The following is a 25,545-nucleotide window of genomic DNA, read 5'->3' as shown; positions in this document are numbered from 1 at the left end:
ATTTGGAAATTTTCTATATTTTCTCCCCACCTTCCTCCAGATTAGAGACTGAAGGGAGGAAAAGTGGGGAGAAGGAATCAAGGAATTGGCCCCTGCTCTCTCTTCCCAACCTCTCTTCCCAGCAGGATTGCATTTTCTTTTTCTGTGGAGAATCGAAAGGAAAAATTGATAAATGGTCAAAGGATATGAACAGACAATTTTCAGATGAAGAAATTGAAACTATATCCACTCATATGAAAGAGTGTTCCAAATCACTATTGATCAAAGAAATGCAAATTAAGACAACTCTGAGATACCACTACATACCTCTCAGATTGGCTAGAATGATAGGAAAAGATAATGATGAATGTTGGAGGGGATGAGGGAAAACTGAGGCACTGATACATTGTTGATGGAACTGTGAATGGATCCAGCCATTCTGGAGAGCAGAAAAAACTCAAAAAGTTATCAAACTGTGCATACCCTTGGATCCAGCAGTGTTTCTACTGGGCTTATATCCCAAAGAAATACTAAAGAAGGGAAAGGGGCCCACATGTGCAAAAATGTTTGTGGCAGCCTTTTTTTGTAGTGGCAAGAAACTGGAAACTGAATGGATGCTCATTAGCTAGGGAATGGCTGAATAAATTATGGTATATGAATGCCATGGAATATTATTATTTTGTAAGAAACAACCAGCAGGATGATTTCAGAGAAACCTGGAGAGACTTACATAAACTGATGCTAAGGGAAATGAGCAGAACCAGATCATTATACACGGCAACAACAAGACTATACAATGATCATGTCTAATGGACATGGCTCTCTTCAACAATCACAGGATTCAAACCAGTTTTACTTGTTTAGTGATGAAGAGAACCATCTACACCCAGAGAGAGGACCATGGGAACAAAGTGTGGACCACAACATAGCATTCTCTCTCTTTTTGTTGTTGTTTACTTGAATTTTATTTGGCTTCTCTTTTTTTCTTGTGTGACATGATAATTGCATAAATATGTATACATATATTGGATTTAACATATATTTTGACATGTTTAACATGTATTGGACTATTTGCCATCTAGGGGAGGGTGTGGAGAAGGGGGGAAATTGGAACACAGAGTTTTGCAAGGGCTAATGTTGAATAATTGTCCATGCATGTGTTTTGAAAAATAAAAAGCTTTAATAAAAAAAAGGAATTCAAGGGAGAGAAAGGCAGAGACAGAGAGACAGAGAGACAGAGAGAGACAATACAGCAACAAAGACTGAGAGAAGTATAAGCAGCATAATGAGGAACATTTTACAACATACCCCCTTATGCTGTCAATAAGGAAATAGAAAAGGAACATTGTTAGGGGCTGGGGCTGTATCCATGGAGACAGGGGCCTCCAGAAGATCCTTGCTTAACAACTTGGTTTTTACCTAACCAGAAAATTTCCCTTTCTGGGTTCCATCTCTCCTTGCCCTAGCTATTTCCTTTATAAATGTTTATTATTTGTTTTTCTTACTAGGCACCAAGTCATAAGAAAGTTCTTTACTCATCTTTCCATAGTCAAACTCTGACTAGTGATTGAGAGGGATGTTAGGATCAGCTTAGTTTGGCTGTGAAGAATGATTTTGGGATTGGGTTATTTTTAAACTTTTTTATTAAAGCTTTTTTATTTACAAAACATATTCATGGGTAATTTTTCCAACATTGACCCTTGCAAAATCTTTTGTTTCAAATTTTCCCTTCCTTCTCCCCACTCCCTCCCCTAGCTGGCAGGTAGTCCAATACATGTTAAATATGTTAAAATACATGTTAAATCCAATATATGTACACATATTTATATTGTATACATATGTAAATATGTATACAGTTATCTTGGTGTGCAAGAAAAATCAGATCAAGAAAGAATAAAAAGAAAAACTGAGAAAGAAAACAAAATGCAAGCAAGTAACAACAAAGAGGGTGAGAATGCTATGTTGTGGTCCATTCTGTTCCCATGGTTCTCTCTCTGGGTGTAGATGATTCTCTTCATCACTGATCAAATGGAACTGGTTCTGATCATCTCATTGATGAAGAGAGCCAAGCCCATCAGAATTGATTGTCATATAGTCTTGTTGTTGCTGTGTACAATCTCCTGGTCCTGCTCATTTCACTCAGCATCGGTTCATGAAAGTCTCTCCAGGCCTCTCTGAAATCATCCCGCTGAGTATTGCTTATAGAACAATAATTCTCCATAACATTCATATACCATAATTTATTCAGCCATTCTCAATTGATGGGCATCCTCTCAGTTTCCAATTTCTTGCCACTACAAAAAAAGGCTGCCACAAACATTTTTGCACAAGTGGGTCCTTTCCCTGCTTTAAGGTCTCTTTGGGATATAATGGGATTGGGTTCTAAATCCCATTCTTTGCCAAGCTTGTATTCCTGGAGAAAATTTTGGTTTATTTAATTAGGAAGAAGAGGATGTATGGGGAGGATTTCCATTTCCCAAAGCTTGGGTCCAGCACAGAAATTTAAACAGTTTTTTTTTTTTGAGCCCTGAGTTGGCTCTTACTTACAGCACTCAGGAGAAAGCTTAGAAGAAATGAACAAGAAATATAACATCTGGAAGTCCCCAGAAAACATTTTCACCTATTACCTCTATAGCTTATATATCCTGTGGCAGGATTTCTTACCCTGGGGTCAGCAAACTTAAAAAAAAAAGTTATGATAACTGTATTTTGATACAGTTGATTTCCTTTTTAATCCTATATATTTTAAGCACTAAAACGCATTATTCTGAGAAGAGGTGCATAGACTCCATTAGATTGCTAAAAGTATCCATGACAGAAACAAGGTTAAGAATCTCTGTTCTGGGGAGTTATTTGCCCCTAGAGACCTATTGATACAACTCATAAGGGTCACAGATGCCCAGGAGATTCACAGACTCACTTAGCTGGAACAGAGAGAGGGAAGAGGCAACAACAGGTTTTTTTTTTTTTTTTTTTGTCCTGTTTTAAACTGAGGGGACAGTGGAGTATGAGGAAGAAGAGCATTGGGAGCAGGAGAACCATGTTTGTGTCTTACCCCTGTCCCTTATTAGCTTTGTGGCCAGGACCAAACATCTCCAACTCTCTGAATCTTTCTCCTTGTGAAATGACAGTCCTCTCACTACCCTCTTTGCAGGATTATTGTAAGGAAAGTACTCTGTAAAAAAGTTGTAGAGAAATGGAAGCTATAAACATTTAACTAGGGTTTGGAAGTGGGGCTAGGTAATAAACCAGCTATTTTAAACTTGCTTATTTGGAAAGAGAATTAAGAAATTGAATGATGGGTCAATACTTTAGTTATTCAGCACTTCTAGAAAAAGGATAAGCAAATTCTTCCTGATCAATGAGCTTAACTCTTTAAGTAATAAAACTTTTTTTTCTTTTAGTGTGTAAACTTTGCGGTGAGGAGAAAGGGGAAGATTGAAAGCCTTATAAAACTGTGTAATGTACTTCTCTGACTTGGTAAACAGCAGACAGAAATGGAAACGGACCTGTTTTTTTTTTATAGTAGGCATTCCCATGAGAGAAAACTCCCTTTGTCAATTCAGGTTGGCACCTTTTCTGGGACTTAGGATTTTAAAACGTTGTCACTGAAGAAAATAGATGGCTTAGGGAAGATAACCCAACCAGCATATGCCAGGTCAGTCAACAACAAACATCTATTAATGTCAGAGGTTTTACTTAAACCCAGATCTCCCTGACTTCAAGGTATATTCTCTGTCCCTCTCTGTCTCTGTCCCTTGTCTGTCTCTGCTTCTGCCTGTCTCTATCGTCTTCCTCTCTGTCACTCAGTGTTTATGTCTATTTCTCTGTCTCTTATATGTCTGTCTGTTTGTCTCTGTCTCTTATATGTTTCTTTCTCTCTCTCTTTCTGTCTCTGTCTGTCTGTCTTTACCTCTCTGTTCTGTCTTTTTCTGTCTGTCTCTGTCTCTCTGTCTCTCTGTCTCTCTCTGTATGCATCTCCATTAGACAGTGCTCCCTCTGTAAGCATAATGAACAATATTTAAATCTTGATATCTTTGTTTTTAATTCAATTACTAATTTTTCTAATTGTTCTCAAAGAGTAGAAATAACCAAAAGACAAGTTTGAGTTCAATATAAGACATGATAAGTAAAATAAGAACCACATTAAGGCTTATGAAGCAGTTTCCTCCCAGTAACCCTGTCACGTAAGCATTATAAGAATTATTCCTATCCTACAGATCAGGAGACAAAGTATCAGAGAGATGAAATGATTTCTCCTGACTCTAGGGCAGGTGCTTTATCCACTGAGCCATCTAGCTATCCCAAAGTGATTTTTCCAAGGTTTCCAAGGTATGCCATAGTGTTGGTGTCTGGATGTGAACTCAGATCTCCTGATTCCAATCTCAGAAGACCTTCACCCACACAGAACTTCTTAAAATTTAGGAACATTCAAGAATGAGACAGACTATCTCAACAGGTTGTCTTCTGCTTTGTTGTTTCGTCCTAGAAATGCTCAAATAAAAGCATAATGAATATCTTTCCAAGATGCTGCAAAACATATAGAGACCTGCTTTGAGAAGGGAGCTGATCTCAATTATTTCTGACATCACTTCAACCTCAAAGATCCCTTGACTGGGGCTATAATGCAGTGTGACTCTCTCCTCCTAACCTTTTTTATTGACTTGAAGGTTCCTCACTATTCCAGATGGTTGAGGGTTCTTTATACTTGACAGCTGATAATTGACACATTACTGTATTTATAAACAGATCCAGAATATATGTGAATTCTCAATGTAGGAAAACTTATGTTTTATACATCAGGAAGAGCACTGGATGGGGTGTCAAGAGACTGGGAGTCTGGTCCCTGGGAATTCTAGTGCTATTAAATTACTATGTGCTGTTGGGTCAGTTATTGATCCTTTTTATAGGCTCCATTTATAAAATGAATATACTGATATTGAAAGTCTAATATAGTCTTCAGAATCTATTACTCTGACCCTATTCCAAATTTGATAAAGAAAAAAGACGGAAGTAGTAGAAATTTTGATGCAAATTTTCAATGCAGGATAGATACTAGTCTTAGAGTGAAGAGACTTGGGTTAAAAATCTTAGCCTTGGGGTAGCTAGGTGGCACAGTGGATAGAGCACCAGCCCTGAAGTTAGGATGTCCAAGTTCAAATTTGGCCTCAGACACTTAACACTTCCTAGCTGTGTGACCTTGGGCAAGTCACTTAACCCCAATTGCCTCAGAGGGAAAAACCAGCCTTGGTATTTATCTAGTTTTGTAACTTTGAACAACTCATTTCCTTTTTAAAAAAAATCAAAATCAAATTTATTATTTTAAAAATTAAAATTATTTCATCTAAACTAAAAAGGCTGAAAAAACATTTAAAAATAGGTATCAAAATAGAATAAAAACCCTACATTTTTATTGTTTTCAAATGACTAATGAATGATTTATTGCTAGAGGTACATTCAAACTAGAATTCTAAATTTCCTTAAGATTTCTTTGGAAGTCTTGAAGTCTTTTTTTTTTTTAAACTGGTGCTTGCTTAATAAGTGAGCAGAAACTTGTGCTACATAAAATAACACCATGGTTAATTCTGACAAGCTTGCTTTCAATATCAGGAGCTATGTCTCATTCTGTTAGATATGTTGCCTTCTCAAAATAATCTAACCAAAGTACCAAGATGGGGGTGAATTGGTTTTCTTTGACATGACATTTTTATATTACCTAGGAAAAAGAACCCAAATATATTAAAATAGTGCTTTTAAGATCTTTATTCAGAAATACAAACACAATGTTACTTAACCTATCAAAACTCATTGGAGATGGAAAGGCCATTCTTAGCTTAGTTGAGAGGGAATGGGAGACAGTTCAAATAATGAAATCACTTCTTTTGTACTTTTGCAGCATTTCCTAATTTTTATTTTCCATTGTTCATAATCCTGTTTCAAATCTTCACTTTTCTTCCATTTACATAGAGCCTGATTTACATTTTTGCCTTCTTGGAATGTTTAGCTTCTTCTCTGTTAATTGGTTTACTAGGTCCTCCCTTAATGTGCTGTTCATTTTTTTCCAGATGTTTACAGAATCAAATCAAAAACAGTTTTCTTTATACCAGATGTGGCCACCATTTTGTATTTATCCACTTTTAGCTTTAGGACCCCAAATATTGAGAATAGAGTAGCTGTTTTGAAAAGGGATTGTAGTAGATCAATCTAGACCTACTTTCTGCATCTCGGGAAGAATTTCATCCTTCTGAGAGATCTTGGAAGCTATATTTACTGCTTCCATGAAACTAAACTCTACAGCTAAGAATTTTATGTCCAGATTTGAGTTCAGAGCCTTCACTCAACTGACTTAAGACAGCTTTGATGCATCTTCTTGTTTAATGCAGGGAGAGCTTAACTAAGTTCCATCTGAAGGCCACAGCATACTATCAACAGCAAAGGCCAAATGCATAATTGGGTTCCTTATTTCCATGGTATATAAATATCTATTAGACCAGGTGCTCTTCAGCTTTTCTTATTATGATAAGGTTTGAAATGTATAATGAGCCTGGATTCCATGGCATAAGAATGATAGAGCTCTCTCCTAGAGCTCTAATTTGAGGGGGGATATACCAGTCAAGTGATAATCAATAACAAGCATTTATTAAGCTCCTACTATGAACCAGGCACTACTCTTTGCTCTCAGAGAACTTATGAATTTTAATGGAAATGGCAACATGTACCAATATTGACATAGACATAGATGTAGATATAGATATAATATACATGTGAAGTAGATTCAAGGTAATCTTAGAAGAAAAGGAAAGCAAAAAGAAGCATTTATTAAAGATTTCTTATATGCCAGGCACTGTGCTAAGTGCTTTACAAATAGGATCTCATTTGTACTCTATGCAAAAAGTGGTGCTTCAAATGATTTTTTTTTCATTTTACTTACTTATTTAATATTTTCCCCAGTTACATTTAAAATGATTTTTATATTTGTTTTTTTAACTTTTGTGTTCCAGATTCTTTCTCTTATCCCCAACCCCAATCCCCATTAAGAAACCACATTTGAAGTTTTGTAAAACATTTCCATAAAAGTCATGTTGTGAAAGAAAACATAGATCTCCAACCTTAATTTAAAAACCCTCAGGAAAAATGAAGTTTAAAAAAAAAAGAGGAAAAGGGAGTATGATTCAATCTGTATTCAGACACAATCAATTTCTTCTCTGGGTATGGATAAGATTTGTCACCATAAATTCTTCAGAGTAGTCATGGATCATTGTGCTGCTGAAAATAGTAAATTCATTTGCAACTGGCCATTCCAGAATATTGCTATTATTTTACACATAATATATTTCACTTTACTTGAGTTCATGGAGAACTTTCAAGGCTTTTTTTTTTCTGAGATCATCCTGCTCATCATTTCCCATAGAACAATAATACTCCATGACAATCACATAATTTATTCAGCCATTCCCAATTGATGGGAATTCCCCTCAATTTCCAGTTTTTTGCCCTGAAAAGAGAGCTGCTACAAATATTTTTATACATATATGTCTTTTTCCTTTTTTGGTATTCATGCCTAATAGTGGTATTGTAAGGATAAAGGATATACATTAATTTATAGCCTTTTCAACATAGATCACATCTTTTGATCATTTATTATTTGAAGCTTATTCTTATTTTTTTAATATAAATTTGACTCAATTCCCTCTATGTTTGAGAAATAAGGCCTTATCAGAGAAGCTTGCTTTAAAATTCTTCTTACAATTACTATTGCTCACTGTATTTCCCCCCATTTATTCTATTTTCTCTCTCCTTTCAATCTGTCTATCCTCAAAAGTGCTTTGCTACTCTGACCAGTCCTTCCCCCAATATGCCCTCTCTTTTATCACCCTACCTGCTTCCTGTATCCCATTCCCCTCCTATTTTCCTACAGAGTAAGATAGATTTCTATTGCTATATTGAATGTATATATAATTTCCACTTTGAACCAATTCTGATAAGAATAAGCTTCACTCACTTTTTCTTTTCTCCCCTTTTTCCCCTTTACTATAAAAGTATGTCTTCCCTTTTATGGCAGATAATTTATACCATCCCACTTTTCTCTGTCCCTTTATCTCAGCACATTCTTCTTTCCCCCCTTAATTTTATCATCTTTTTAAAAAAATATATTATCCCTTCATATTGAACTTACAGCTATATCCTCTGTCTATATATATATATATATAATATATATATATATATATATATATATATATATATATATATATATATTCCTTCAAACTACCATAATAATGAGAAAGTTCTAATGAGTCACAAGAATCATCCTCCCATGTAGGAATGTAAAGAGATAAACCTTATTAAATCTCTTATGATATCACTTTCTTGATTATCTTTTTATGGTTCTCTTGAGTCCTGTATTTGAAAATCAAATTTTCCTCTCAGCTTTTGTCTTTTTATCATGAATGTTTGAAAATCCTCTATTTCATTGAATATACATCTTTTCCTCTGAAGGATTATATCTCTGAAGGTGATTTTTGGTTGTAATCATAGCTCTATTGCCCTTTGGAATATCCTATTCCAAGCCCTCTGGTCTTTTAACATAGAAGCTGCTAAATCTTGTATTATCCTGACTGTAACTCCTCTATATATGAATTATTTCTTTTTGAATGCTCTCACTATTTCCTCCTCAGGCTTGGAGTTCCAGAATTTGGCTATTATATTCCTGAGAGTTTTCATTTGGGGATTTCTTTCAGGTGGTGATTAGTGGATTCTTTCAATTTCTAATTTACCCTCTGCTTCTGGAAGATCAGGACAGTTTTCTTAGATAATTTTTTGAAAGATGAACTGCAGAATTTTTTTTTTGATTGTGGCTTTCACATAAATTAATAATTTTTAAATTATCTACCCTGGATTTTCTTGGTCAGTTGTTTTGCCAATGAAATATTTCACATTTTTTCTATTTTGTTGGTTTTGCTTTATTGTATCTAGATTTTCCATAAAATGATTGGCTTCCATTTGCTCAATTATAATTTTTAAGGAATTATTTTCCTCAGTGAGCTTTTGTACCTTTTCCCTCAATGGAAAATTTTGCTTTTTAAAGCATTCTCTCCTGGTTAGTTGTTTTTTTTTTCCACCATTTCCAATTCTTTTCCTAATTTTTCTTCTATCTCTCTTACTTGATTTTCAAAATTCCTTTTGATCTCTCCCATGGCTTGAGACCAATTCTTATTTTTTCTTGGAAGCTTTAGATGTAGGAGCTTTAACTTTGTTATATTCTTCTGAATGTATGTTCTGATCTTCCTTGTCACTTTCTATGATTAGAAGCTTTTTTGGTTGTCTGCTCATTTTCCTAGCCTATTATTAGGCATTTCTCTTTGTTAAAGTAGGGCTCGGTTTCCAGGGTGGAGAGTGCATCGTCCCAAACTTCAGAGTTTTTGTACAGCTTCTTTCAGAGATACTTCTAAGGACCTCGCTATAAGCCCTTTTATCTGCCATGGAATTGTTAAGGGTGTCCCCACCCCATTATAGCAGTAGGTATATTCCATTATTCTAAAACAACAGAGTCCTGCTTTGCTGGTCTTGGACCAGGGCTTCATTAGATGGCTCTAGGACTGCAAGCCCAACTTCCACTCCATTGTCACAAACCCTCTCCACTGACTTTCCAAGTCCTTCCTAGTATCTCTGGGCACCAGTATAGCTGCAGTCAGAAGTCCCACTTCAATGATGACACTGATACTAGGCCATGGCTGGAGCCGGACCTGGGGCTGTGGTGGTGTGGAATGTGGCTGGCCTTCCATCCTGTTACCATTGACTTTTTTTGCTCACCTTCTAAGTCCTGTTTGATGCCTCTGAGTCGAGAGGGCCAGAAGGCTCCAGCACTCCTGCTGATTCATAGGTCCTGCTTTGCTGGTGCTGAGACTGGGGCTGGGATTGGGGCTGGGGCTGTGTTACCAAGGCCTGCATGGTGGACTCCCATCCTGAAATCATAGACCTTTTAAATTGCCTTTGACTGGAAAATGTTCTACTCCATCTTTTTGGGTGTTCTGATGCTCTAAAGTTTGTTTAGAGTCAGTATTTAAAGGAATTTGAAGCAATTTGGGGGAGAGGTTGAGTGAGTTCCTGCCTTTACCATCTTGGTAAAGATGTACCATCTCAGTTCAGATGAATCTGAAGAAACTTGAGATGTACCATCTCAGTTCAGATGAATCTTGAAGAAACAAAGGATTTGGGTGGTATTCTTTGGGTAGGGAGAGGTTAAGTAATAGTAAGCCAAATCATGAAGCAGAATTTAAGGAAAGAGTCAGCAGGGATAGGAAAGACATGTGTGTATGTGGGTATGTGTGGATGTGACTGTTTGTATGTATGTATATATTTACATATGTATACATAAATATATGTTAACTATAGTTTGCTTAGGGGTGGTGGGGTGGATGAAAGGGAGATGTGTGTGTGTCTATATGTGTGTATGTATGTGTATGTATATATCTATATCTATATCTATATACATATATATGTGTGTATATGTGTATATATATAAAACAGTTTACAAAGAAGTGTAGAAAAGATGAATATAAATTCTTCTACTATTATACCTTCTTAAATTGATATTTGTTGTTAAATATTTTGAAACCTCCCTGATATTCTGCTGGGCACATGATAATGTTTCATTTTGTTTTGTATTGTTTTTCTGTTTTTCTTTTTTCTTATCCTGTTTCTTCAAATAAAATAAATTTTGGGGAAAAGAAAACAAAGCATTCTCAGAGACAGAGGTGAACATTGAGGAGTAGTTTAGCTCTCAATTTTGTTTTCATCCTACATCTCTCATCCTTTACTCTCCTCTAGGGGAGGAGAAAGGGAAAGGAAACAGCATTCATATAGTATCTAAATGACAAACCACCCAAATGGGGTCACAAAGTCAGACAACTGAAAAATGACTGAACAAATAAAAAATGAATCAGAAACAGTATTAAGCACTTTTATAAATTTTGTCTCAATGTGAGTTGATCCTCACATCAACCTTGTGAGTGAGGTAGATGCTATTGTCATCCTCATTTAACAGCTGAAGAAACTGAGCCAAACAGATTCTGTAACTTACTGGGGATCACCCAGACATGAAAGACAATCAGTACAAACTTGGAAATTAGAAATGAGCATCATGAAGACCAACAAGTGGGTCTTTGTGACTCAACACAGAATGCAGAAAGGGATAAAATGTATAAGATGCTTGGGAAGGTAAGAAATGCTGAGATTATGAAGAGGTTTAAATGCCAGATAAAATCAAAAGGAAAATTACAGTCATATTAATCAATATAGTTTTAGATTATTTAAAATAACTAGGCTGGAATAATGCTATATAAAGTAAGAAATGATGAGTTGGTAGGGTTAGAAAAATATAAAAGATGTGAAGCTTTGAAGGAAGATGTTATCCACCTTCAGAAAAATAGAAAACAGACAAGCATAGTATAATTTTACATATATATGAATGTATATGTGTATAATATGTATATGATTATAGATATGTATATGCATATATACATTCATATGCACTCACATATGTGTGTATATTTATGCTTAATTATAGCTTTCTTGAGGAAGGGGGAGTGAAAGGGGAAAAAAAGAATAAAGTTGCATGGCAGGGAACAAAAGAAAACCTACAAGGAAGGGGAAAAAAAGATGAAGAGCTCTGAACACAATGTGTACTATTTATTATATAAGCTTTCTAGAAATGAAAATTTGTTGCTTTATATTTTGAATCCTTTTTATGTTCTGCTGTGCACTTGGGAATATTTTTTTAAATTTTCTTTTAAATCCAGGCAAAGTTTATATTTGATCTGAGAGGTAATTGAATTAAAGTCAGTCCTGAACTTTGGGAAAATCACTTTTCTTGCTGCGTGAAGAAAGAGTTGGAACAGGGACTGACTTGAGGGCTGGCCAAAGAAGAAGAAGAATACCATAGTGGTCCAGGGGAGATGTGATGAGGGCTTGAATGAGGGTGGTTGTTGTGTGAGTGGAGAGAAAGTTCATATAGAAGAGACTTTGTGAACATGGAAATGACAAGATTTCACAGCTGATTGGCAGGGGGTGAGTGAGGCTTGTGGGCTAGGCTCACTGGAAGCCCAGTAAAACCCTTGCCAGTATTTAGCAAGTTTAGAAGAGGGACAAGTTTTGAAGGCAAGATCATGAGTTTTGTTTTGGAAATATTGATTTTATTTACCTTCCTTGAGCTTGAAATTTATCATCTGTATGATGGTGATCATAAAAGTTATACTTTCTCCCATAAAGTGTTGTCAGGAAAGTGCTTAAGGGGCCAAAGAAATGCAAATTAAATAACTGACATTAGTCTAGCACTTTAAAGATCATTGGGCTTCACGACAACTTTGTGAGGCAGGCATTACAGTTACTATTATCATGTGCATTTTGCAAATGAGAAATCCAAGGTTCAGAAAAATAGAACAATTTGCTCAGAGTCACACAGTATGTATCACAGGAGAGATTTGAAACTAGGTTCTTCCTGATTTCAGTTCTGGTATCCCATCCAGGATACTAAGAAGCCTCTCAGAAAATAAGTCTATTAATATACATATCCATGATTAACCAAATTTTCCTCTCTTCCACTTTTTTCTAGGGAAAAAGGAAGGGTATGAGCATTCATATAGCACCTACTATGTGCCAGGCACTATGCTAAGCACTTTTTAAAGTATTGTCTCCTTTGATCCTCACAACCTTGGAAGGTATGTACTGTCATTATTCCCATTTCACAGTTAAGGAAACTGAGGCAAACAAGTCAAGTAACTTGCCTACAGTCACATAGCTAGTGGATGTCTAAAGCTAGATCTGAAGTCAGAGCCCTATCACTTTGCCACAAGCTACTTCCTCTACTTCTATATATCCACTCCCACAGAGAATCTTATTTCTTTTAAGACCTGACAGATTAAGCTTAGGCAGACAAGCATTTCATCTGTGTTTTTGGTATTTCTCTATGATTATTTCTTTTCGACCCAAGTATGGTGAATCACTTCTGCCCTGGAATCTCTGCCATGTCAACATTTTCCTATTATATTGAATATGCTCTAAGGTTTCTTTCAGTTTTAATCTTGTATTGATCTATGACTCCAGACATTGTGACTCAAAAACCACCTCCACACTGGCCAGTCTTTTGTTTACTTGCAACTAAATGTTCCTTCTGTGATCACCAATGATGACTGTGAGTGAACCCAAGGTTTCTATTCATGACAGAGAACCAACGGGGAATGTATGAGTCATGTGAAGCACCAAGGAGCTGGCAGCAGGAATTAGCATTTCTGTGTTATGGTGTCATTGGTAATTAAATGTCAGGGGACTGAATGGGTTCTGGTGGCAGACTTGGGGGCTTTAGTTCAACATTGTTCAGAATGATTAGAATCTTTAAAATAAAAATGAATTGATTGTTCAACTTTTAAAACTTCATACAAATAAATAACCTTTGAAGAAATAGAATACAACTTGTCCTTATGTGGGGTGATACTGCAGAGGGCTTAATTCAAGTCAATAAACATTCATTAAATGCCTACTATGTGCAAAGCACTAGTGTCACATAAGCAATGAAGGTTAGCACTGGAAGGGATGCCCACATAGGGTATTTATAATGGAATTTGAAACAATATATATATCTGATCCAACACACATATATGTATGTGTGTCTGTATATATATTTATATATTTTATTTTACAGATAAACAAATTGAAGTCCAAGTGGTACAGTAGATATTGCTGAGCTTAGAATCAGGAAGGGATCTCTACAGGAGCTTGAAGAGTTAGATGTAAATGAAACAAATTAAAGTCCATTTAGGAGCCTCTTTTCTAAGATTATACAGTTGGAAATCCAGGATTTTAGATGTGGCTCTGTTTCAGTCTGGGCCCTTCTTCTTTCATCCAATCCAATCCAATAAGCATTTATTAAACATCTACTAAGTGTTAGGCACTATACTAAGCCCTGGGGATACAATTTTTTTTTATTTTATTTAGAATTTTTTCCACATTATATATGCATGAGTAATTTTTTATAACATTATCCCTTGAATTCATTTTTCCAAATTATCTCCCCCTCCCTCTACTCCCTCCCCCCGATGGCAGGTAATCCCATACATTTTACATGTGTTACAATATAACCCAGATACAATATATGTGTGTAAATACCATTTTCTTGTTGCACATTAAGTATTAGATTCCGAAGGTATAAGTAACCTGGGTAGAAAGACAGTAGTGCTAACAATTTACATTCACTTCCCATTGTTCCTTCTCTGGGTGTAGTTATTTCTGTCCATCATTGATGGACATCACTTCCATCAGAATACATCTTCATACAGCATTGAAGTGTACAGTGATCTTCTGGTTCTGCTCATTTCACTCAGCATCAGTTGATTTAAGTCTCTCCAGGCCTCTCTATATTCCTCCTGCTGGTCATTTCTTACAGAGCAATAATATTCCATAATCTTCATATACCATAATTTACCCAACCATTCTTCAATTGATGGACATCCATTCATCTCCTGAGGATACAATTTAAAAAAACTCAGTCTCAATGATTTTACAGTCTAAAGGGGGAGACAATAGATAAAAGGAGCTAGGAACATTGGAAGTAGAGGTACTCAGTGTGATATCATCTTATTTTGTGGAATCAAAACCCATCAAGGCAGCAGATGTAAGGTGGAGAGAGTGCAATTTCTGCCTCTCTAAAGGAAGGCATTGGGAGGAGTTTGGTTCTTTGCCTATCAGAGGGGAGAGGAAGTAAGGGATGTGTAGTAAATCAAGGCTTGAAAGAGCATCATGGCAGTGATTTTAGAATTAATAAGCTTATTTTGGGTGCATCTACTTCTATGGCATTGAAATCAGCAAGGGCAGTAGATGGAAGACAGAGTATTAAATAATTTACGCAGTAAACTGAGGTATGCAGACCTTTAATTACTTACCCAGCATCACACAGCTTATAAGTATCTGAGTTTAAATTTGAATGCATAGTGTATGAATCTTGTGATATATTTTTCCTTGTTACCCCAGCATTTAGCACAATGCCTGGTCCATTAATAAATGCTTTTTAATTAAGCAATGAATTAGTTGATTGTATTCCTCCAAAGTATTTCAAGGAAAAGACTGACATTTTAAAAGAACAAGTATTAACCTCAGAGCATATTGTCTAATCTCTTTAATTTAAAGAGCAACCTGGAAATTTTAGAACTATCTATCAAGAATAGAGATCTCACAAGAATTTTCTGGAGTTGGGAGTAGAAACCTTTTCCATTCCAACACTGGGGTCAGGATGCTAGGACTATAAGCTTCTTTTGGAGGAGTGGAGAGTTCAATTTAAGGAAAAAGATAGTCTCATGTTTCAGTATTTATTGGCATATCTTTTTCCATTATATCTTAAAGACACACTCCTTATGGACCCAAATCACAGCCTATCTTCAATTTGCAGTCAGAGGGTTTCCCATTCTCATGTACAGCTTGTGAACATTAGAAGTAGGATCATCAATTTGTAGAAGTGAGCTATGAGATCATTGAGTTACAGGTAAGGAAACTCAGGATCAGAGTGGTTCAGTAGTTCACCCAGAGTCACCCAGATAGCAAGTATCTGAGAAGGCTTTTGGCCCTGGGTCTTTTTGCCCCCAAAAGCCAGCCCTCTATTCACTAGTGTCATTTACAAAATGTTATTATGATTACTATATCTCTCGATGCCCCTACAATAGCATTTATTATTATGATCCCCATTCTAAAGATGAAGAAACTAAATCTCGAAGAGATGAAATTACTTGCCAATACCTCAAGCTAGTAAATGGCGAAACAAATTGGGACTCAAGTGGCCTGTCTCCTGGACAGGTGATCTTTCCACTGTGTCCCATTGCAGGCAAATCTTTAGAACTTAAGAGTATGAATACAATTAAGAGAATTCACAAGAACTCTCTTGGGCCTATGGTTTAATTCTCTATCCAGCCTAATGTTGCAATGTCTTCTCTTTTGTTTTAGACACAACTTGGCTAAGTTCAGAAAGACTCATCACCTGCTTGGCTGCAGAGTGAAATTTTGAGCTCCAGCTGTTTTCAGGAATCATCTGCTAAGTACTAGAGGATATAAAGTTCACATCGGTGGAGGAAATAAAAACATTATTTGAAGAGTGCATTAGTCAGAGAACTGGCCTTGGAGTTAGGAAGACCTGAATTCAAATCTTGATAGCTGATACTAGCAGAGTGTTCATGGGAAAGTCACAAATCTCTATAAGTCTCAGTTTCATCATCTTAAAATGGGTACAATAATAGCATCTATCTTACAGGATTGTTGCAGGATCCAAATAGGATAACATGGAAAGTGCTTTGTAAAGTATAAAACTCTAGATAAATCCTAGATATCATCATCATCATCATCATCATTATTATTAAATATAAGGACTCAGAAAAGCACTAGACTTGGAGTGAGGGAACCTGAGTTGAAATCCTGACTTGACTACTTGTTAGTTGCAGAGTTATGTCTCTAAACCTCAATTTTTCTCTGTGTTATAGGTATGATGATACTTGCATCATGTATTTTACAAGATCATAGTGAGAAAACCACATAATAAATGTTATGGAAATGGGAGTTACCATTACTTTCACATCATTTAGCATAATTGCTTGTATATAGGAAAATTTAAAAAGTAAATACTGAATGATGAATGAATGAAAGAATGAATAGTAATTTATTGCAGTCTGGAACCCTAGCTCACCAAAATCATGCTTGGAAAATTTTAGTTGTGTGTTTGTAAGAGGGGAGGACTAAAATAACAGAAGAGTTGGTTCACTGGAATGGAGACAGGATGTTCCAGCTCAGAGGACAGTCATAGGCTAGAGTAGTTGGTGTATAGTCTTGCTAGGAGAGGGCAACTCATATTGCAAAGAGTTCCCTTGTTTAGGTATAGCTCTAGAAAACCACAGGATGGTTTGTCCCTATGAAGAAGAATTTCACATTTGAAGTTGACACTCTGCAGCAAAACCTTATTCATCCCATGCTAAGTATGACCAGAGCAATTAAAAAAATTGTCTTCATAAAACTTACATCTGCAGTGATAGAGAAGGCTCTATTTGCATGATAACATAACTGCTTCCAAACTGTCCTTGATGAAAGTTTTGGATGAAGATTAGCAACTGAAGCCTCGATAAATGTGGGCTTGATCCTCAGACATTGTGAGATCCTGGTAGAGCTGACTTCACTTCCATATGAATGGCTGGCTGCTAAAATTTCCTTCAAAATGGCTAGAGACTAGTACTACCTCTTTGGATCTAGACAGAACCAGAGAAACCTAAATCTGGAACTTGGAGGCATCCTGGGAAGAAACTGATGCACAATTGTAGGGGGTGATTGAAATACTATCGCCAAAGAGGGTCACTGTTCAAGTTCAATTGGCTTCTAACAGAAAACTTTGCTGCTCCCTCCCCTATCCCATTAAGAAAAACTAAACAGAGCATAAAATTAGCTCCACCCTCACCTCCACTTCCACCTCCACCTCTAAACCATGGCATTAACAGTCAAACTCTATTATAAGTGTTGGTCCCAAGGGCCCAAGCTAATGGTGTGAACTGGAGAAGCGAGCTTGACTATAAATTTAGAAATTCTAATAGCTGCCTTAACCAATTATAACCTGTAAAAATTGGGTCTGCTCCCATTCAGATCAGGACATCTGCTCACCATCAAAGACAGTCTACCTTGATCTTTTGTTAATTTTTAGACAATACAGCGTCTCTATTATCTTCATCCATCAAGTAACCCAATTATTCCAATAATAACTGGATCCCTCACATGAATATAGTTCCTTACCATTTATAAAATGTCATGTAAGATCCGTTTCTCATTTGAGAATTGCAGCAATCATGTGAAGTGGGAAGAGAGGAGTATCTCTAACATTACAGATTAGGAAACTGAGACTCACCAAGGTGATAACTTGCACGAAGTCACAAAATTAGTAAGTGATAAAACCACAGCTTCAGAGAAAATGATTTTCCATGATAAAGCACCAAACCCAATTCAATGATAGCAAGCAAGAAGTTGCTAGAATATTAAAATGCCCGAAATGAAAAGCATTCTTAGCACCTTCAAGAATTGAAAGGCTATGCCATATGAGAATTGTTTGAAGAAACTAGGAAAGAAATTGACCTAGAGAAGAGTAATTGTTCAGAAAAGTCACATCTTCAAGTACTTAAGCACTAACATATGGATAAAAGATTAGAATTATCCTCTTTGATCCTCTGGATCCCAACTAGGAGCAATGTGTAGGGACTGAAGTGGTAAATTTAAGATCTGGGATAGAAAGAATTTCCTAATAATTCAAGCTACCTTCAAATTGAACGATGTTTCAACAGAGAGGCTTCCCCTCTTTTGGATTCTTTAAGGAGAGAAATTGTATGATGGGTATTTCTTTTGTGTGTGGAGTGCTCCAAATGGTTTATAAATCCCTTTCACATCTTTTATTAGATAAGTGACCTTGAACAAGCACTTTTACCTTTCTAGGTCTTAATTTCCTTCTCTAAAACATGAGGTGGACTAGCTACTTCCAAGGTCTCTTCCAACTCTAGAGGCCTTCAACCTCAGGGGAAGACTGAAATTGCATCCATTCATCTTTTCCTCTCTCCCAATATCCTTTGTCTGGGTACCTTGTCTTGTCCTCAAGCTGATTGATAACATGGCCTTTTTTATGAATAAGATAGTCCTTTACCTTCTAACTTTTAAACCAAATAACTAGTAAAAGTCACACGATTACTTAGAATACAGACACAATAAATCAGAAAAAATAATTCTAAAGAATTTTGTGTTTAGACTTAAAACTGGAGGATATTTTTAATGGAAGTAGAGAGCTCTTGACTGGTCTGATGATGCTGTCTGGGCTATGACATCAGCATCTACGCTGATAACATCCTGATTGGTAGGATTACTGAGACAGACCTGGGAATTCACTTCAAGCCTGAATTACAAACCAAGCTAAGTCAAAACAATTCCTTTTGCTTTCAAGCTTAAAAGAATGATAGAATCTTATAATTGGAAGAGATCAAAGAGTGCCTCTAGCCCAATCTGTACCTAACAGGAATATTCTCTGTAGCATTCCTGCCAAGTAGATATCCAGTCCCTATCTAAAGATACACAAGAATGGGAAACACATTACCTTCAGAGACAGCTTGTTTCAATTTTTGTATGATTCTCATTACTAGAAAGATTTTCCTCTCATAAAGTTTGAATTTGCCTCTCTCCAACTTCTATCCATTGGTTCTAGTTCTGACTCCAAAGGTTAAGAAAAATTAGTCCAATCATTCCTCTACTTGACAGCCCTTCATGTATTTAAAGACATCTATCATTATCCCCCTGATCCTGACTTTTTTCCCTTAGGCCAGATATACCTATTTCCATTAATTAGTAATATATGACATTTCTTCTGTGATATAATTTTATGTTTAAAGTATATCTTATATTTAATCATCTATACATATGTTCTCTCCCCCTGTAGAAGTTAAGTTCATTAAGGCCAGAACCTTTTGTTTTTTTCTTTGTATCTCTAGTATCTACCATCATATCTTTACATAGTAAGAGCTTAATAAATACTGATTGAATGAATGACTTTCATGGTTTTAGTCCTGGTAACTTTCCTTTGATCCATATTCCAGTTTTCAATTCCCTACCTAGCATTTGATACACAGAATTGGATCTGATCTTCCCAATGGAATCCAGTGAAGAATGCAATAATACTGTTAGCTTCCTCTATCTTGCATGACTTATAGGACAGAGAGATGGCCTTGAATCAAACAAAATTTGGGTTCAAGTCTCACTTCTGACACATGATGGTATTATCAGCCTAGGCAAGTCATTTAGCCTCCTGCTGTTCTGGGCAAATCTGTAAGACCATAAGTTAAATAACTCGACTCCTTGTTACCTTGTCAGCCTTTTTATATATCACTCCCCTCTAGCTATATGGTCTACATGCTATTCTTCACAAGTGAGACTTTGCAATAGCTATCAGGAATATTCTCTTTTTTCATATCTGCCTCTTGTAGTCCCCAGTTTTTTCAAGAATCAGTTCACACAATGTCCAAAGGGCAATCTAATTGTGCTTACCCTTTGATTGAGCAATACCACTGCTAGGTCTGTATCCTGAAGAGACTAAAAAAAGAGAAAAGGAATGATTTGTATAAAAATATTTATAGCAGCTCTTTTTGTGGTGGTTAAAAATTGGATACCTATCAATGGCTGAACAAGCTGTAGTTTGTGATTGTGACAGAATATTATGAACTGATGCAAAGTGAGATAAGCAGAACCATGAGAATATTGTGCAAAATGGCTACAAAATGGTAGCAATATTATGTAATGAGGAACTGTGAATGACTTGGTTATTCACAGAAATATAGTGATCGAAGACAATCCTAAAGCACTCATGATGAAACATGCTATAATACCTCCAGAGAAAGACTAATGTTGTATGAATGCAGAATGAGCATGCTGTTTTTCTCTATTTCTTCCTTCTCTTTTTTTCCTACCCTCCTTCTTTCCTTTCCTTCTCTCTTCCTTCTTTCTTTGCCTCCTTCCCTCTTTCTCTTCTTCCTCTCTCCCTCTCTTCTTTCCCTTCTTCCCTCCTTTCTTTTCCTCATTTTCTTCTTCCTTTCCTTCCTTCCTTCCTTCCTTCCTTCCTTCCTTCCTTCCTTCCTTCCTTCCTTCCTTCCTTCCTTCCTTCCTTCCTTCCTTCCTTCCTTCCTTCTTTCTTCCTTTCTGCTTTCCTTTCTTCCTTTCTTTTGTTCCTTCCTTCCTTCCTTCTTTCCTCACTTCTGTTTTCTTTATTCCAAGTCTTTTGTATGTATGTATGTATATATATATATATATATATATATATATATATATATATATATATATATATATATATATATATATATTCATACATGTCATCTCCTACATTTGAACAGAAGTTCCTTGAGGTCAGGGAGGGCAATGATTCAACTTTGTCATCGTGTGTTCAATGACTAGAATAGCTTGACATTTATATAGGTAATTCATAAATACTTGCTTGGTTGATGTTTACTTCATAGATAATGCCAATTTATACGGAATTTTTGCTTAAGCTAAGACCCCTTTCCTTGGCCTGCTTTCTACTTGACTATTCACTGGCATCTTGTTGCATTGCTGACTACAGATTCTTCATGTAGAGATGTGCTCTTGCCTCTAGTCATATTACTGAGCTCTGAATTTTATATAGTGGAAAGTGATCTCTACCTACTCATAAAACAACTACACTTACTTCTTGCCTTTCAAGGAATCATGATTAATATATTGCTCAGGAATTGTCCCATCCCATATGATTCTAGGCCCCATGGACTTTGATCCTCAGTAGACTTTAAATAGTGCCCAAGGAAGACACCTTAGTATATTGTCAGGGGAACAGAAAAGGCTCCACTGGTGCCTTATTATGGAACTTTCTTATGTATCAATTGAGGGCATAAGGAAGCTGATAGCCAGCCTAGTTAGGTTTTAACATAGGAACAATCTGAGTTTGAATCCAGACATGTTCTCCCTGGCTCAGTAACCCTGTAGTTCAGTCTTAAGAGGAAGTCACAGGAGCTTATCCCACAGCATTTTCATATCAACCTGCCAGTTCCCAGGAAGGTGAATACAGAGTCTGATTCACCTGGGTCATGTTTAGGTCAAGAGATAAATTTCCCAGTGAAGTACCTAAGTACTGGCTATTTCTTTAAGACCAATTTGCTGAAGTTGAGTTGTGAAGGAGACAAAGTTGTGTGCAGTCATTTATTTTCCAAGCCTGCAAGACTTCCCAGGGACTGAGGCAGTGGGGAAATAATGATTAATGAAGGCAGAAAGCATGAGTCATTTCATCCCAGCATATCTCAGCATACACTCTACTAGCTTATTAGAAATATTCATCAGCCAGGAGAAGGAGGAGGAGAGGAAGGGAAGGAAAAAGCATCGTCTACAATGTTGTATTTTGGTTTAAAATACTGGAATGGGGGTCTAGGTCTGGAATAGTTTTAGTACCCAATGGAAGGAATCCTTGACCCATTGGACAAAGCTTAATGAATGCCCCTATGAGAGATTAAAATGAAAAGGAACTATAAAATGGAAAAATTATTTGTCAGTCTTTTAACATATATATTTTTGTATGCAGTCTGTGTGTCCAACTCTGTGCCAAGTATCCTACAAGGATGTGAAAGGGTGCAAGGCAGGGGAAAACTAGGGGTAGTTGGATCTGTATGGGGGGGAGAGAGATAGACAGACAGACAGACAGACAGACAGAGACTCAGAGAGACAAAGAGCTAGAGACACAGAAAAACAGAGACAGAAAGGAGAAATATACAGAGATAAACAGAGACTGAGACAGAGAGCAGAGAGAGAGGGAGAGATCACTATAAGTTAGAGTGGTCACAGAAGGCTTTCTGTAGAAGATGTATTAAATAGAACTATAGCATCTTGAAATTAGACCTCCAAAGGATCTTAGCCATCATATACTTCAGGGATTATTGAAGTATGTCCAGGGACCTAGGTCTACAAAAATTTCCTAATAATACCAAGGTGCTTTTATTTCCAATATGGCAAATAGCAATAGATAGCAAAATATTAAAATAGGCTAGATATCAATAGATATTAAAAGCACTTTGGGAGAAAAACTTCAGTAATTTTAAGACAATAGAGTTCCTCAGACCAAAAAGTTTTAAAACCAGCTGAATCTGTTCATTTTAAAGATTAGAAACTGAGGCAAAAGTTGTAAATTTACTTGCTGGAGGCAACACAGAGAAGCAAGATTTGAACACAGGATTTCTGACTCCAGAATTAGCAGCCTTTCTCAAAGAAGAACAAAAAGAATTTTGATAAATTGTGAACAGGATGAAAACCATTCTGGCTAAGGGAACTTAAACAAAGGCAAATTACAGAAAATCAATATAGCTTTGCTGGAAGACAATAAGATCAACCTGAATGGAATGGAGGGTGTGTTTTGGGGAGTGGTAAGAAATTAATTGGAAGATTAAGTTGCAACAAGACTACAAGATTTCAAACTTTGGTAGAGCACTCAATGAAGGGTCCATTGAGGATATGTTTTAGGATTTCCCAGATTTTGATGAGATTTACAGATTCAGGTCACCTCTGCTTTTACTTATATAAGAACTTTTAGTAAGAAAGGCATCCCTACATAGAGGTAAGTTGACCTCTCCTCCAAACCTGCAGTCCTAAACAATTGCTTGGGATGGGAAGGCACTGAGAGATTAAGTGATTTTTTCCAAGTCATACAGCTAGTCTGTATCAGAGACAAGACTTGAATTCAGATCTTTCTCAGCATGTCTCTCCATGACAACAGGTTACATCTTTATTAAAGGAATGGTTTTAATATTGCCAGATACTTTTCATCATGATGACGATATAATGTTGCCTTGAAGTAGAAAAATCATAAGCTATTAGAATTACAGAAATCTTTGAGTTTATTTAGTCTTAGTCCTTATTTTCATAGGTGAGGAGCCTGTGTCGTTGAGAAACTAGGTGCTTTGCATGGAGTCACATAGCTGGCTTGAGGCAGAGAACCCCAAGCTCCTGGCACCAGGATCCCAGTCTTCTGACTTCCAGGGTAAAGCTGTTTCTACTCATGCAGGCTGCTAAGCTATCTACTTCCCTTCAATCCCTAGGTTGCTTGGAGATATTTGGCCTTTATTCACTGAATGCACCAGACGGTGAAAATTTTTGCGTGCATTGTTTGGGAAATAGAACAGACAGACTTTATTTGACTGAGATTATTTCAGAATTTTTTTTTCTCTACCTTCCCATCCATATACAGATTGCAACTTCTTGCTGCTATTCCTTGACATCCTTCTGGAACTATCAGACAGTCAAGTTTGCAGCTGTTAAGGTGGAAATCTGCCACTCATTCCTCCAGCCTAATAGCTGAAAGTAGATTTAGAGTGAGAGGATCTGGATTCCAATCTTGGCTTTCCTTTTGCTGTTTGTGTGACCTTGGAAAAGGTCATTTTCCTAATCTGTAAAATGGAAAGAGCTGGACTTGCTGATCCCTAACTTCTTCCAGTACAGTATCTCATGATGTTAGGATAGAGAATTCATTTAGGACCTGCGGGGATCATCTGGTTTGACCCCCTACCTGCGGGTGGGAAAATATCTGAACTTTCTAAGAAAAGTGTCTTCAAGATTTCTGGGGATACAGAGCCCTAAATTTTCCCTCTCTTTTTGTTCATGTTTTTATCTCAGGTGGTCAAGAAGTCCTTCCTAACATTCAGAGAAAATTGTTCCTGCTACAATCCATTTCATTAGTTTGTTCTGTGCCAGAGGCAATTGTTTTAAAATTTCTCCTTTTTTATTGTTGTTCAGTCATGACTGACTCTTTGTGAGCCCATTTGGGATTTTCTTGGCAAAAAAACTATAGTGGCTACCCATTTCCTTCTCTAGCTCATTTTAAAAATGAGGAAACTGATGCAAACAAGATTAGGTAACTTGCCTAGGGTCATATAGTTAATAAGCGTCTCAGGCTAGATTTAAATTCAGAAAGATGAGGCTTCCAGATTCCCAGCCCAGTGATCCATCCATGGCAGCACCTAGAGGCTCCACTATGAGTATCTACTGATAAAAATGTTTAAAACTTCTAATAACTTTGTGATTCTTCCCCTTTGTTATTTTAAATACAAAGACTTCTTTGTCAGTAGATATTAGTAGATTACTACTTCCACTGAAGTGGAGTACAGAGGCTAATTAATCCAACTTTTTTATATCTAAGCAGGAATTTCTGACACTACATCCATCAGATTGTAAACTCCTCGAGGACAGGGATTGCCTTTTGTCTCTTATTGTATCTACAGGACTAGAACAGTACCTGACACATAGTAGGTACTTAATAAATAAATGTTTGTTTATTTATTAATTTTTAATTTTTTATTGATTGGACTGGTGATCATCATATACTTCCAAGGACAAAGAGCCCATAGAAAGACAGCATTGTATACAGAAAAGAATAGTGCTTCTGAAGGAGCTGCTACTTATTTGGAATTATTCCTCTGATTCCAAATAAGTAAATGCCCACAGATTATTTACTTCCTAATCTCAATTTCCTCATCTCTAAAATGAATTTGACCAGAAGTCCTCTGAAGTTTCTTCTAGCTTTAGAACCGTAGTAGCATGGCTTCCCCACGGCAGACCATTTCACTTTTGTCCAGCTCTAGTTGTTAAGAAGCTTATGTTCAACTTTAAGTTGCCTTTCTACAACTTGTACCTATTAATGTAAATATGAATGCTCAGATGCGGGGGCCAGGCAGGGTGGCTGCTATTCTCCCATATATTGGGAGAATATATTTTCTCCTGTATGTTTGCAGGTGGTATGGAGGGGGAATTATCTCTCCATATCTAACCTCCAATTTTTAGGAATTGTAACAGAAAGGAAACAGGACAAATGGGCCCTCCCAGCATTGATTTGTAACTGGCTTGAATAATACATCAAATGCCTGTCACTTAATCACAGGAGCCTGGAGATTCAAACACCTGAGACCTTCGATTCCTAGGTGACTCTAACTTCTCTAAGTGTCTGTAATTGGAAATAAAATG

General features: G+C 36.6%; 1 pseudogene; it reads right to left on the bottom strand.

Moving 5' to 3' along the window:
- Window positions 1-5,808: 5,808 nt before the first annotated feature.
- On the bottom strand, window positions 5,809-9,761 carry LOC141552738 (origin recognition complex subunit 6-like; annotated as a pseudogene).
- Between the last annotated feature and the right edge of the window lie 15,784 nt (window positions 9,762-25,545).

The sequence above is a fragment of the Sminthopsis crassicaudata genome, chromosome 2, assembly GCF_048593235.1.
Source record: "Sminthopsis crassicaudata isolate SCR6 chromosome 2, ASM4859323v1, whole genome shotgun sequence".
NCBI lineage: Eukaryota > Metazoa > Chordata > Mammalia > Dasyuromorphia > Dasyuridae > Sminthopsis > Sminthopsis crassicaudata.
Note: the sequence above shows the minus strand (reverse complement) of the source record. Positions and strands in the feature narration are given on the sequence as shown.